We start from the raw sequence: 16,493 nt of genomic DNA on the forward strand, positions 1-16,493 counted from the left end.
CCTTCCCAGAGCGAGCTACTATTTCTCAATAATTTTAATCAACTGACAGCCCTAATATACGTATTTATATATATATATATATATATATATATATATATATATATATATTAGCTGTCAGTCGATTACAATTTTTAATCTAATTAATTACGCAATGTGGCAATTAACTAATCTATTTAATTGCAAATTAAATTTGACTACGATAATACCCCCCAAAAATAATTTAAAGGCATTACTGTGTTAAATGAGAAAATATAAAGTAGATATTATAACAATGTAGCTTTAGAAAGAAATATTTTATTTCATACAACATAAAATGTATTATTTTTTACATGTAATTTTGGGTGAACTATCACTTTGCTTATTTATTCATTTATTTATGAATGAATGAATGATATTCTAAATAAGAAACTAAAACTGCCAGTAGGTGTTGGCAGATGTCTTTATGAGTATCAACTAGCACACCTAGGTTCCTAACTGATGACGAGGAATTAACAGAGCAGCCATCTAGTGTTAGACAGTGTTTAGGTTATTATATGCGTACGTTTTTGGTCCAATAATTAAAAGCTCTGTTTTTTCAGAATTTAACAGTAGGAAATTATTTGTCATCCAGTTTTTTTTGCTCTCGCTACCCGTGAGATATTGTTTATCATATGATATATGAAACAAAAACTCATACAGGGGCATTTTTCGCCCAAATATCTTACATTTTAAGTGCACATAACGGCATTTTATAAGCTATATTTTACTGCATCATGTTTGTCAACGGTCAACTGTATGACATGTAAGATGACGTGCAGGTCTGGGGCAGGGCCAGTGCGTGAATTTTAATCGCATCATTTTTCCATAACGAATTAATTAAATTAACATGCTAAAAGCGCCTATCATTTTAGCACATTAATTTTATATATATATATATATATATATATATAAGATAAGTATCACTTTTTATTTCTCCTCTTTCCTATTACTTGTTTCGCTTCTGTTTCAGTTTTTATAACCATTTCTTACTATGTGTAAGTAAGTTGTTGATTTTTAGCATGTGTGTTTGGCAGTGTTATTTTTTAGGATTACTGATAAAATACTGTCATTCTATTTGTATTATTTGTATTTGTTATTTATTTTAATTTTAGTTACATTATGTCTGAATTTATTATGTCTGTTTTCCCCCGGAGGGTGGTCCAGGAGCATAGTATATCGGGATCTGCCGGCGGGAGCCCCGGAAGTCAGGGTCAAAGTCAACGGCCAGCCGTTTCGGGCTCTGCTGGACTCTGGCAGCTCAGTCAGCCTTATCCAAGCTCACCTTCTTCCGCCCCGCAGCGAAACCAAGACTGTCCTGCCGATAACGTGTGACACGCGACAGGTACCGGCCCACCGCGTGACCATTTCCGCTGCCCCGGGGGCCTTTCCTGTCGAAGTCGGAGTGGCGAAGGACCTCCCCATGCCCGTCCTCCTGGGAAGAGACTGGCCAGGCTTTGACAGCTTATTGACCGCTGCCACGCAGCCTACCAGCCCAAAAGGGAGCCGCCGAATGCGGTGTCCGGCGCAAGGGCCTCGTCGGCGCCCCGTCCTCTTGGCCTCGGACAGTGGGAGAGATGGTGAGTCCCCTTCCCATAACTCTAACCTGTATTATGATGTCTTCCAGCAGGGGACGGGAGGGGGCTCGTTCGGCCGCGCTCAGCGCGAGGATAGCCAGCTTAAGCATTGCTGGATGCAGGTGTGTTCAATAGAGGGCAAGGAGACCCGGCCTGGACCCCATCATCTCCCACACTTTATTGTCGAGAACGGCCTGCTATACTGTGTCGCCCAGCTAAGGGGGGAGGAAAAACGGCTACTAGTGGTGTCCCGCTCGAAGACGGAAACAGTGTTGGAGTTGGCTCAGGCACATCCTCTCGCGGGATATCTTGGGGCAGCCAATACCGTACAACGTGTCTGTGATCGGTTTCACTGGCCCGGCCTGGACGCCGAGGTAAAACTTTTCTGCCAAGCCTGTCCCACCTGCCAGAAGACCTCCCCCAGGTCACCTCCCCCCATCCCGCTAATTCCGCTGCCCATCATAGAGATGCCCTTCGAGCGCATCGGGATGGATCTAGTAGGGCCGTTGCCAAAGTCAGCCCGGGGGCATGAATACATTCTGGTGATTGTCGACTATGCCACCCGGTATCCAGAAGCAGTTCCTCTCCGAAAAGCCACCGCAAAAGCCATCGCCCACGAACTGTTTCTGCTCTGCAGCCGAGTCGGTATCCCAGCTGAGATCCTGACCGATCAGGGAACTCCGTTTATGTCCCGGCTAATGGCTGACCTCTGCCGGTTGCTCCGGGTAAAGCAACTGAGAACCACAGTATACAATCCTCAAACGGATGAGCTTGTGATGAACGCTTCAACCAAACACTAAAACAAATGTTGCGACGGGTGGTAGCAGAGGACAAGCGGGACTGGGATTTGATGCTGCCGTACGTGCTTTTCGGGATACGAGAGGTCACTCAGGCATCCACCGGCTTTACCCCGTTCGAGCTCAGCCCCGGGGGTTGCTCGATGTAGTGAAGGAGGCTTGGGAACAACAGCAACCCATGCCCCAGTGGTCGATCATCGAGCACGTCACCAAAATGAGGGAGAGGATAGAGCGTGTTATGCCATTAGTCCGGGAACACCTCGCCAAATCTCAGAAAACCCAACAACGCCATTATAACCGGGCAGCCCAACCGCGGGAGTTCCAAGCCCGGGATCGAGTGATGGTCCTGGTCCCCAACGCAGCCGGCAAATTCCTCGCCACCTGGCAGGGTCCGTACACGGTTTAAGAAAAAATTGGCCCTGTGACGTACCGGGTGAGACAGCCAGGCCGGCGGAGAACGGACCAACTGTATCATGTAAACCTGCTGAAAAAGTGGATAGGGACCAGGGACCAACTTGCCGCACTTGCCACCACGGAACCCGTGGTTGTGGAAGTTAACCCCCACCTTTCCGCTGCCCAGAAAGCCGAGCTACAACACCTGATCGGTCAGTTCTCCGATGTGTTCTCCACAACGCCCGGGCAGACCCAGGTGCTCCAGCATGACATCAGGACACCCATCATTAAGTAACGGCCCTATCGGATCCCTGAAGCTCGTTGGCAGGCTGTTGAGACAGAAATCCAGCAGATGTTGAAGTTAGGGGTGATTGAACCATCACGCAGCCCGTGGTCCAGCCCAATTGTTCTGGATCCCAAACCAGACGGCATCCTTCGCTTCTGCAACGACTTCCGACATCTCAACGAGGTTTCAGAGTTCGACGGTTACCCAATGCCCCGGGTGGCCGAGCTCCTGGATCGCCTGGGAAGGGCCCGGTACATTTCTACTCTGGACCTCACCAAGTGATACTGGCAGGTACCACTCTCTGAAAATGCAAAACCTAAAACTGCTTTCTCAACTCCTAGTGGCCATTGGCAATACCGGACCCTTCCTTTCGGCCTACACGGAGCCCCAGCCACGTTCCGACGTTTGATGGATGTCCTGTCACGGCCGCACCAACAGTATGCCGCTAACCCTCGCAAATGTCACCTAGCACTCTTCGCGGCGAAGTACCTGGGTTTTCAAGTGGGGCGCGGCCTCATAAAACCCCAGGAGAGAAAGGTGGAGGCAGTGCGTGCCGCCCCGAGCCCCAGCACGAAGACTCAGGTACGAGCTTTTTTGGGGTTGGTGGGGTATTATCGCTGCTTCATCCCTAACTTTTTCTCTCTAGCCACCCCTCTGACAGACCTGACCAGGAAGGGGCAGCCAGAGCGAGTAGCCTGGAACTCCGATGCTGAAGAGGCATTCCAGGGAGTGAAGCGGGCGCTCCCTTCCGAGCCGGTCCTGCGCGCCCTGGACTTTGGCTGCCCCTTCCTGCTGCAAACGGATGCCTCCGAAATGGGATTGGGAGCTGTTCTGTCTCAAGTCCAGGAAGGTGAAGAACATCCCGTGTTGTTTATTAGCAGGAAGCTGACCCCAGCCGAGAAAAATTATGCAACCGTGGAAAAGGAAGCTCTGGCGGTTAAGTGGACAGTCCTGGAGCTGCGTTATTACCTCCTTGGCTGTAAGTTCACCCTCATAACGGATCACGCGCCCCTACAATGCATGGCCCGGGCCAAGGACACTAACGCCAGGGTGACACAGTGGTTCTTCGTGCTCCAGGACTTCCACTTCGTTGTTTGCCACCGCACCGGAGCAGCCAACACCAATGCCGACGGCCTTTCTCGGATCTGGTCAGCTTTTGCAGGTCTGCGTCCCGAGTTCTCATCAGCGTTGCCCTGGAAATGGATGAGGAACACCTGCACGTGCTCATCACGGGCTGATCGGTCACAGCTGAGAGTCATCAGCCCGCGGCCAGATAAGCCGCGTGAGGCCCGACGGTCGGGAAGACAGACATACTCTCCCTGAAGCTGAGATCTAACGCGTTCTCTCCTTTACATTCCAGAAACCAGCGTGTGACCAATCAGCCCGAACACGAGCGCCAAACAGACTCGCCGCCACTGGAGCTCACTCACGGAGAAGCACCGACTCACCTCAGCACCCACCTCCCTCACTTGGACACTTGATTTGTGAATAAATCCACCCTCCGGGGTATTCATTTGAGCTCTCCTTGAGTGTTCCTTCCACCCCGTTACAATATATTGTAGAAACTTAATTTTCTGTAAAGCTGCTTTGCAACGATTTGCATCGTGAAAATCGCTATGCAAATAATCTTGAATTGAATTGAATTAAGCAAACCCACCCATACTATAGAAGTGGTCTGCTGATGACACATATGGCCAATTAGAGGTGGATGAAAATCTGAAAGCTTGTTCACACATGGCAGGTGACCAGGCTGCCAGGAGGGAGATACCGACCAAGAAACTCATCAGGAGGCTTCACTTTTTCCTCTTTACTTTATTTCTTCTCACTTCTCTCTCTCATTCCCTCTGTCTCCTCCACCTCTCCCCATCTGTTGCTGTTTCAGGTCAAACTCTATTTCCCCCCCCCCTCAGTCAGTAGGTTTTTCTCACTCTTTCTACTCTGTGAGGAAGTGTGTGACAGAGGGAGGCGGGAGCAGAGGTGCAGAGTAATATTCCTTTCATAAATCATGCAATAAGAGATGTCAGAGGGGTAATTGTGCTTCTGTGAGTCCTCTTTAAAGAGGGGGATTTTATTACTGGGTTAACACATCCCTGAAGCTCGTTGGCAGGCTGTTGAGACAGAAATCCAGCAGATGTTGAAGTTAGGGGTGATTGAACCATCACGCAGCCCGTGGTCCAGCCCAATTGTTCTGGATCCCAAACCAGACGGCATCCTTCGCTTCTGCAACGACTTCCGTCATCTCAACGAGGTTTCAGCGTTCGACGGTTACCCAATGCCCCGGGCGGCCGAGCTCCTGGATCGCCTGGGAAGGGCCCGGTACATTTCTACTCTGGACCTCACCAAGTGATACTGGCAGGGACCACTCTCTGAAAATGCAAAACCTAAAACTGCTTTCTCAACTCCTAGTGGCCACTGGCAATACCGGACCCTTCCTTTCGGCCTACACGGAGCCCCAGCCACGTTCCGACGTTTGATGGATGTCCTGTCACGGCCGCACCAACAGTATGCCGCTAACCCTCGCAAATACCACTCTCTGAAAATGCAAAACCTAAAACTGCTTTCTCAACTCCTAGTGGCCACTGGCAATACCGGACCCTTCCTTTCGGCCTACACGGAGCCCCAGCCACGTTCCGACGTTTGATGGAGGTCCTGTCACGGCCGCACCAACAGTATGCCGCTAACCCTCGCAAATGTCACCTAGCACTCTTCGCGGCGAAGTACCTGGGTTTTCAAGTGGGGCGCGGCCTCATAAAACCCCAGGAGAGAAAGGTGGAGGCAGTGCGCGCCGCCCCGAGGCCCAGCACGAAGACTCAGGTACAAGCTTTTTTGGGGTTGGCGAGGTATTATCGCTGCTTCATCCCTAAATTCTTCTCTCTAGCCACCCCTCTGACAGACCTGATCAGGAAGGGGCAGCCAGAGCGAGTAGCCTGGAACTCCGACGCTGAAGAGGCATTCCAGGGAGTGAAGCGGGCGCTCACTTCCGAGCCGGTCCTGCGCGCCCTGGACTTTGGCTGCCCCTTCCTGCTGCAAACGGATGCCTCCGAAATGGGATTGGGAGCTGTTCTGTCTCAAGTCCAGGAAGGTGAAGAACATCCCGTGTTGTTTATTAGCAGGAAGCTGACCCCAGCCGAGAAAAATTATGCAACCGTGGAAAAGGAAGCTCTGGCGGTTAAGTGGACAGTCCTGGAGCTGCGTTATTACCTCCTTGGCTGTAAGTTCACCCTCATAACGGATCACGCGCCCCTACAATGCATGGCCCGGGCCAAGGACACTAACGCCAGGGTGATGTCACCTAGCACTCTTCGCGGCGAAGTACCTGGGTTTTCAAGTGGGGCGCGGCCTCATAAAACCCCAGGAGAGAAAGGTGGAGGCAGTGCGCGCCGCCCCGAGGCCCAGCACGAAGACTCAGGTACAAGCTTTTTTGGGGTTGGCGAGGTATTATCGCTGCTTCATCCCTAAATTCTTCTCTCTAGCCACCCCTCTGACAGACCTGATCAGGAAGGGGCAGCCAGAGCGAGTAGCCTGGAACTCCGACGCTGAAGAGGCATTCCAGGGAGTGAAGCGGGCGCTCACTTCCGAGCCGGTCCTGCGCGCCCTGGACTTTGGCTGCCCCTTCCTGCTGCAAACGGATGCCTCCGAAATGGGATTGGGAGCTGTTCTGTCTCAAGTCCAGGAAGGTGAAGAACATCCCGTGTTGTTTATTAGCAGGAAGCTGACCCCAGCCGAGAAAAATTATGCAACCGTGGAAAAGGAAGCTCTGGCGGTTAAGTGGACAGTCCTGGAGCTGCGTTATTACCTCCTTGGCTGTAAGTTCACCCTCATAACGGATCACGCGCCCCTACAATGCATGGCCCGGGCCAAGGACACTAACGCCAGGGTGACACAGTGGTTCTTCGTGCTCCAGGACTTCCACTTCGTTGTTTGCCACCGCACCGGAGCAGCCAACACCAATGCCGACGGCCTTTCTCGGATCTGGTCAGCTTTTGCAGGTCTGCGTCCCGAGTTCTCATCAGCGTTGCCCTGGAAATGGATGAGGAACACCTGCACGTGCTCATCACGGGCTGATCGGTCACAGCTGAGAGTCATCAGCCCGCGGCCAGATAAGCCGCGTGAGGCCCGACGGTCGGGAAGACAGACATACTCTCCCTGAAGCTGAGATCTAACGCGTTCTCTCCTTTACATTCCAGAAACCAGCGTGTGACCAATCAGCCCGAACACGAGCGCCAAACAGACTCGCCGCCACTGGAGCTCACTCACGGAGAAGCACCGACTCACCTCAGCACCCACCTCCCTCACTTGGACACTTGATTTGTGAATAAATCCACCCTCCGGGGTCTTTATTTGAGCTCTCCTTGTCGTGTGTTCCTTCCACCCCATTACAATATATACTTAACTTATCAGAAAAACTAAAAACATATAAATTTATTCTCCTTAATTGGCTTACATTTTTGATGTATCGGTACATTTTGTCACATCCTCGCGATGTCTCCAGTCTTCAGTCTTTGCAGTGGCTATGTTTGCCCTGGTGCACTGCAGGGATTTCTGCAGGGAGACATTTTGATCCTATTTCTCAGCAGGCCCACAGAGATTTGTCTAAGAGAAGTGTCTGATATGGTAAATAGGTGCAGAATTATATAAATAATTTAAGGGTGTGTTCATTAATAAAACCTACTTTACAAGTCTCAGAGAGATGCAAGCTCGTGAGAAAGTGCTGACAATTTTCACCAGAGATGAACAAGGTCGAAACCGGGTCACTTGCTGCTGTGGCACAGATGAGTATCTGTTTGACCTCTAAACAGATTAATCATAACAGAGAGGACTGAACCCCACCTTGCTTGTGCATTTTTACTTTCACACACAATCAAAAACCCTCACTTGCTGTTCATCATCTTTTTTCACAAGGTCTTTTTTAACCTCTATTCATTTATCTCTGATGAAAGCCTACATTACAAGGACTCAGGATCAGAAATACAGGCCATTCTTTGTCAAGCTAACAGCTATAATGGAGGCACATTTACACATAATGGATATATCAGATAGTAAATGTCAAAAAAGGACTTTAGCACCAAAATATCAGGATCAATGATCTCAAATCGAGATCTGAGGAATAGTCATAAGATGACATGCAAATTGCAAGACGTAAATGTGCGTGTTAGTATGAAGGGAAGTGAGGCTCTTCTTAAGTACATCAAAGCAAAGGAGACCTTTCAGTCTAATTAATTTGTCCTTTATAAAAGGATTAAGGGCTCAGACTGTTATATATTCATCAGATAGCTTGGGAAAGCTAATGGATTAATCAATGCTTGCTGCAACTGGTGGATGCTGTTCACAGGATTAGTAACATGTACATTGCAGATAAATAGCAGGTAACATATTGCATCAGTTGTATCAGTCAAAGTTTAATGACATATATTCCTAGAAGGGTGAAAGCTGTTGTGTCTGAACCAGCTGTTGATATAAATGGTTATGACATCAGGGCACCTATTGGTAAATCACAAATCTTTGCATAATACTAAACCATACAGGATAGTGAATTAGTTAACACACAAGAAAGCAACAGTACAAACTGTGCATAATACTGTTGAAATGAAAGTCTGAGATAACAGCAAGTCTGCCAGTCGATATTATTAAGTGTTTTCCAATACAATAATGTGCCTATGTAGCTTTAAGCAGAGCTGTTAGCGCCATAATTTCCTTTCTTTGCTTAAGACCCCCAGAAAACAAAGATTAATTTTATATTCAGGAAATATCAAAGCCAAGAAACCATGGATAGATAACACTGTTGAGTTGTATATTTTGAGAGTGGGAAGAGCTGATAATAATATCCTTAATATTATTATTAATAATAAACAGATATTATTTTCCTTCTGTCTTAATGACTGAGATGTTACACTCATCTCAGAATTTTTGTAGCATTTCACACAGGAGGAAATTTATATATTGGATCATAATTATGGAGGTCCAGGTGTTAAAACACTTTATTTTACTTGCAATTGTACTGGAATTGCCCTTATGGAAATTTAGTTCTTGCATACTCATATATTAACCCTTATATTTCTACTGCATATATTCATGTATATCAACGCTGCACTGTAGTAGGCCCTGTGGACTTTTAGAAACTAACCTCTCCAAGCACATTTTCTCACTCTGGAATGGCAGCCATGACGGGATGAGACTCTGGTGTGACAGCCAAAATATATATCAGGCAGGCAGTGCTCCTGTCAAGTAACAGCATGTTATTAGTGCTTCCGTGATCAGTCTCCTGAGGCATTTCCTATAGTGACACATCTTGCTCCTGTTATCAGAGAACGTCTCAGGTTTTGCCTGCAACCCCTGTTCCCCGAGAAGGGAACGAGATGCTGCATCATATGATAACACTTTGGGGAACACCTTCGGTGTGCAAGCGTCTGAAGCTTGTGTGAAACTAGTCCAATCCTGATTGGTGTTTCCTATAGTGAGACATAACTCGCTACGTGGCATTTGACAACACATACGGAAACTACAAAGGGACGCCGGTACACAAGCTACCTCAGGCATACCGAGGTGAGGCAAAGAGATGCTGCATCTCGTTTCCTTCGCAGGGCACAGGGGTTTACTGTTATATCCTGAGATGTTCCCCTTTGAGGGAACTCAAGCTGTGTCATACCTAGTGTGAACTGTCCAGACACAATTTAGGACGAGAGCACCTGTGCACCCAGTGTAGAAGGAAGGTGTAGACTGTAAAATCTCATGAAAGTATGTGGGGTGGCCCAGTCCGTAGCATCACAGATTTCCTGCAAGGAGACACGCGAAAAAAGGGTTTTAGAAGATGCCATACTTCTAGTGGAATGTGCCCTAATGGCCAGAGGTGAAGGCATACCGTGCACCTGGTAGGCCAAGTAGGCACCTGGTAGGCCTCAACAATCCAATTACTAATAGTTTGCTTAGAGGATGGGGATCCCTTCCTGGGGGACCAGAAACACACCAATAACTGATCTGACTTCCTCCATTGAGAGGACTTCCAAACATACATCTCCAAAGCCCATACAGGCCAAAGCAAATGAAGCCTCTCTTGGTCTGCCGACACATGTGGTGGAGGATGCAAGGCCTGTAAAAATATTGACTGGGCTACTTAGCCTGGTCTAGGATGCAGGATGACTTTTACTCTCCCAGGAGTGAACTCCAAGCAGAACCTAGCAACAGACAAAACTTGAAGGTCCCCAACTCGCTTGAGGGACATAATAGCCAACAGGAAAGCCATCTTTAGCGTGCCATGTTTCTCTGACGCTGACTCCAACGGCTCGAAGGGGGCCAGGGATAACCCCTCGAGAACCATCACCAGATCCCACGTTGGGACGCTGGCATGAGCCACAGGCCTCATGCTCCATGCAACACAGAGGAACCGTATGACCAACTGGTGCCTCTCCAGAGGCCCATCACTTAAAGGGGTGTGGAAAGCTGCTATTGCTGTCTCTAATGATAAAGCTTGGCTTAAATTGCCCCTATTATGCCATTTTTAAGGTTCCTAATATTGTTTTGAGAGTCTCCTACAATAGGATTACATGCATGCAAGGTCAAAAATGCTTTTGTTTTCTCAAAATATGCATTTAATATCACCTCATTTTCCAGCGATTCTCAAACGATTCGTTCAAAGCAGTTCTAAGATCCAGTCTCTCTAAATCCCTCCTTTCCGTGAGCCTACTCTGCTCTGATTGGTAAGATGGCCCAGTCTGTTGTGATTGGTCTACCGCATACAGCGCGGGTGTCGGAAACGTTACGCATATTGCAGTAGTTCCGTATTTTGAATGTTCGATAGAAAATATAAACATCTATTATTTATTATACTTGTGATTCAGTGGAGCCAACTGGTCCAAATAAACAGGGTACTGAGCCATCTTTCAAGAGCAAGCATCTAGTGAACCTCGTTGAACTCCCCGAGATTTTTTTTTGAACTCCCCGAGATTAGAGAAGCAGTCGTCAGTAAAATGACGTGTTTGTGGGCGGGGTCAAGTTGTTTGCTGCTGGCCAACGTAGAACATAGGCAGAAATTAAGCAAATGTGTTACTCTGTGATGGCTACCCCATGACGGCTAAGTGGGATTCTAATTACTAACGACTCGTTTAGGCTGTAGAGAGTTGATTCTTTATTTTGGGAGACAATAACTTATCGTGCACTTTTGGCTTTACAACTTTGCTGATCGTTTGCATTACACACTGAATGAAAGGCAATGTTGGGAATGGCATAATAGGGGCACTTTAATGAATATTAGATCCCTTTCTATGAAAGAGCTTTTTGTAAATGATATGATCACAGATCATAAACTAGATGTGCTATGTTTGACAGAAACCTGGCGTAAACCAGATGATTACATTACTTTAAAGTACCCCTATTTTTTTCTTTAATGCAGTGTGTAACACAGCTCTAAGTGAATGAAAACATCCTGCAAAGATTTAAATCTGAAAGTGCACTGTGTATAAAGTTATTGTCTCTCAAAAGAAAGAGTCGACTCTGAGTCATTTAAACGAGTATTTTTTCAAACGAATCCCAAGTTAACATGAAACATTAACATATTGCCTGCCCACTTGTTGCGCGCGCAGACCCGGGAAAACTCAATAACAACCAACTGCAGAACCGCAGAACCATACGTCATGACAGTCTGAGGACAACAGCGCCAGACTAACAGTCTGAGGACAGAAGTGGGCGGAGTAGCAGTATCAGATCGTAAGTGGATGGAGTTCATGTAAACTAATAATGGTGGAAGACACGGTAAGAAGTTAATCACAGTATAGTTACGAGAGCTCAGTCAAAAGTTAATAAAAATGGAATCATCATGGCGGAAGAAGAGAAAACGGTAAAAAAAAGAGAATTGCCTTTGTGTATTTAATCGATTGTTTTTGGATTAACGCTTATACAAAATGGCTCTAAGTATTTTGCAAGTGGGCATTGTGACGAAGGCACTTGAGCACGTAGTTATTTTGCAATTGGATTGTATCACTTTGTTAGGTTACATATTCATGATTTGGAATTTTCATTTGTTATTGACGTTGTATTTTACTGCAATTGTTAAATTTTCTGACTTTGAGAAATGCTTTAAATGTATTTGATTTCATCTATAGAATCATATAACGATTCAGAGAGGTTCAGCAGTACCACCTTTGGAGCAATGCACAACATGCTGCAGAAATTTTCACTGCCCTTTTTGTGCTAGCAGTATTTTTAACCCGACAAGACTGGACAAATTGAATAGTCACATCAAAATTCACTTCAAAAAGGCTGTTGTGCATTGAGGTATGAACGTCTTATTATATTACATCTAATATTATGTAATAGTAGTCTGGTTTTCTGCATGATTAGGTCAAAATTGGCCATTAAAGTCAAAAGTTTAGACGAGCAATACGCACAAACACTCTAATAAAACACAAAACAGTTATATATTTGTATATTTGTATTTTATAATAATATTTCATATCTTTGAACACATAACACTAAACATTTTAATACACAACGCGGATAAGTTTTGAGTAGGGTTGGAGTTACACTCTGAAGCACCCTGGACCTCCAGGAACTGAGTGTTTACTATTTTTTCCCCCTATATTTCAGATTTAACATTTCACAGATGTGGACTGGGCTGCAGACCAACCCAACATTTCCACTGTCTCTACTGTACAGCCACAATTCTAAGGAAATTTGTAAATCAAAGCAGCGTAAAATGCTGTCAACCACTAGTGCAAAATTTACTGTCCCAAGGGTCGCGACCATGCCAGCGACGACAACTGGGACCCCATCAGCCACCAGCACAGTTTGTAACATGCCAGCGACGACAACAGGGACCCCATCAGCCACCAGCACAGTTTGTAACATGCCAGCAACGACAACTAGGACCCCATCAGCCACCAGCACAGTTTGTAACATGCCAGGTAGGGTTCGTGCACAGCCTGTTATTAAACAGAAATGCCCACTGTGCAGTACCCTCATGAATAAAAAAAAAATACAGAAACATATTGACCATAAACACACAAATCAACCAATTCAGGACATTAATGCCAGATTCCACTTTGCAAGTCAGTGTGTGGACAAATCAAATGGCATGTTCATGTTCTCTTTTGTTAGTTTTGACTGCTTTTATTGTCCTCATTTGTAAGTCGCTTTGGATAAAAGCGTCTGCTAAATGACTAAATGTAAATGTTCACCGTGCTTAATGATGCAAGAGGTCAGAGTACTCCTCTTCATGTCCAATACAAAACATGAGGATAACAACAAAAAGTCTGCTGCGAATCAAATGAATGCCAAGTAAACATGGAAGTAGCACAGAGGGGTGGTCTGTTATCCTATCAGTGTATGCATGTCAGATCTGTAAGTCACTGCACATCCTCAGCTGAAGCAATCTCTCTAAAGGAAGATGTTTTAGCAGAAATGGTGAGAGCAAAGTGGTTTGGTGACGAGAAGAAAAACATATGCCTTGCTCGTCAACAGCTTGCCACTTCTAGCAGCGCACCACTTTCTGTAGAAACCTCAACTGGCAGCCCTCAAACAAAAAAGTTAATTTCCGTTTTTGAGTCAAATGTGTCCTATTATAGCCGTTTGGGGCGTGTCGTTGTTTACAACACCAAATTAAACACATGGCACTGCCCCTGTTCCAAAGTGTACCGTTCGTGTCCGCATAAGTAGATTGCGAAATGGCATTTCAAACAGACCGTGAGCTTTTCCGTACTGTCTTCAGCAGAAAAGAATCACCACCCCAAAAGGCACATACACATTCAGAGGAGAGCAATGTCACAGAAGACCATCCTTTGTATCCTCCACATGATCTGTGACTGAAACAAATAGTGCAGTATATTCTACAGCACAAGAAGATACCTGCTGTCCTACCAGACAACATACGTGCACCATCACCAGGCAAAGAATACCCAAAATATCTTTGTCCTGAAGAAACCATGTGTCAGAGATGCCCAGGTGTTGTCCCCCTCAGTGACCCTATTCTGATTACAAAGAGGGCTAAAATACTCTCCAACTGGGGCATTGTTGAAGGTAGGATGGTGTTATTAATATGCATATGTGCTATGCAATTACACTGTCCTCTGATGCAATACTTGTTTTGAATCATAGATGTATTAACCTACTGTAAGCAGTGCCCACTGTGTGGAATGTTTTATCGCTACCAAGAGTGGAAAGACCAACTCCACAACTTTAACGATCACATCCTCCTTGACATACATTTATGCCTAACCCTAAGAAACCTTCTACATGTAAACTTCAATGTATGAATGTCTTCGGTAAGAACAGTTCTTTTCAATGTGTACATTTTTTTTTACAGGTCCATACTGCTGTAAGCAGAGCAGTTGAGTTTTTAGAAAATCAGACAGGTGTGAAGTTTTCACCAGCAGACACAGTGCTTCATGCGTACTTGCACCTTGAGGCCCTTACAGATCACAAACACAAGTATACTTGCACTACTTGTGGTGATCACCCCGCTGTGGTGATTATGGATTTACACAAAAAAGGTGTTTTCCATTTATCAGGTATGACTACTGTGATACTCCACTTGCTAATTGCGCTTACATTAACATTTATGTATTTGGCAGGCACTTTTATCCAAAGCGACTTTTTTGCCTTTTTTTATATGTTCATTGTAATTTGCCTTTTTAAAAAATAGATTTCTCAGTTTTACCTTGTTATAATGAACTATTTTTTCACTCTTTAGTAAGTGACATCCAGGGTCCTGCAGAGAATTTTGACGGGGATGTCAACCTGGAAATTTTTTGGGAGGCCATATCCTGTGATATGATTGGTCGCGGATTTGTTGCGAATGTGGCGGGGCGGTGCAATTTTAAGGCACCCGCCCAAGTTGGTACTGGTAAGAAAATCCGACTACGGCACCCTAGGAATTAAACCCAGGGAAAAATACTCAAACCACGCAAATTGAGTAATAAAGCACACAGGTTCAGTTCCCTCAGAGAATTAGGCAAAAGACATGGGTAAAGTATCAAACAAATACAAATGTTTATTAATACAGAAATAAGTTAAAATATTGGACACTAAAATCAACAGCGCACTAGAAGCCCCACTTCAAACATGAAACAAATTACAACCAGAAGAGTAGTAATAATACAAACCAACTTTATATACACATGTAACAAGTCAGTATATCTGTAAAACAAAAACTGAAATACCGGCAGGGCTGAGGTTCCCAGCGGCAGGGATCAAGGTAGAGATTGATTTTACATGGGCACTTCCACACATACACACACACACAAGTGCACTCTGATCACACCATAAAACACTCAAAGGTGTAGCACCACACACGATAGAGAACCACCACCAGGAGGAGGAAAATCAATCCACCCGTGGAACCCCAGCTCCTGCAATAAATCAAAAACAAAATAAACTATACAAATGGGCCTTAGACACAATGCAATATGGACATCACTTAATGAAGCAACACCTCACGACAGGGCATCCATACCAGACAGAAACCTTAGAAGGAATGAATAATTAGTCACCTAAGATTACTACAAAACTCAAACTCAGTAAATCCACAGAAGAAAATAAAATAAAATGGTTTAAATCAAAAGAAAAACACAAAAGCAGAGGCCAATCATTATCTTGTATGCAAACGAAAAGAGATAATCAAGCCTCCCATAACAAACAAAACAAATGTAAAGCAGGGCACTAGAATGGCACGATAGGGAACAAATGAGCAGTCCCCTTCACTGGCGACGACAGCGTCTGCGCGGCTGTATAGACAGCAGCTCTTTAACAGCGCGAAGCCAGCAGCAAATAATCACGGCATAGAGCGAGAGGGAGAATCCTACCACGAACCCAAAAGGAAATATTACTAATCATAATAATTTCCCCCACTCCCAATTATAATTGCATTTAAAACCACTTACCATCAGGATATCACGCCAGATAGAAAGCTTTAGCGGCACAGGTTTATCACAGTCATACCAACCGATAGCACAATGGGATACCGGACATCATGCCTATTTAGCATGCGACAAAATGTTAAGCCCCATAAGCATGCTAGCCCAGCATAACGAGCTCTTAAAAACCACGTACCTGAGAGGCGAACAGTCATTGAATACACTAAGCAGCATCGAAGGCCACCAGCACCAGAACAAACGACGCACCACAGCCACCGCCAACACAGGCCAGCAAAAAGGGAAAAACGGACGTGACGCTTCCCAGGTGACAGCCAATCGGCCAATCGGCCAAAGATACAACTCACTAATAGGCAACCACTGCTGTCAATCACCTAGTCCCGTCACATCAACATCAGCCTCTCAGCCTCTTGACCAAGTGGGCTGCTTACTTGCTTTTGCTCTCTTTGCCACAGGTTCTTTTGCACTGCGTCCCCTTCCTGTGCGAGATGCAGGTGAAGGCGAGAGTGGTGTATTCACAGTCCTAAAAAAAGTGTTGTAAACAAATGTTAGCATTTATTTTTCA

General features: G+C 45.7%; 1 long non-coding RNA gene across 1 annotated transcript; it reads left to right on the forward strand.

The window, feature by feature from the left end:
- The first annotated feature begins 11,778 nt into the window (after positions 1-11,778).
- Positions 11,779-12,725, forward strand: LOC107566115 (uncharacterized). Its single transcript, XR_001606460.1, has 3 exons — positions 11,779-11,813; positions 12,164-12,335; positions 12,648-12,725. It is a non-coding gene; the product is annotated as an uncharacterized lncRNA (long non-coding RNA).
- Positions 12,726-16,493: the final 3,768 nt, after the last annotated feature.

The sequence above is a fragment of the Sinocyclocheilus grahami genome, unplaced genomic scaffold, assembly GCF_001515645.1.
Source record: "Sinocyclocheilus grahami isolate Dianchi unplaced genomic scaffold, SAMN03320097.WGS_v1.1 scaffold1047.1, whole genome shotgun sequence".
Lineage (NCBI taxonomy): Eukaryota > Metazoa > Chordata > Actinopteri > Cypriniformes > Cyprinidae > Sinocyclocheilus > Sinocyclocheilus grahami.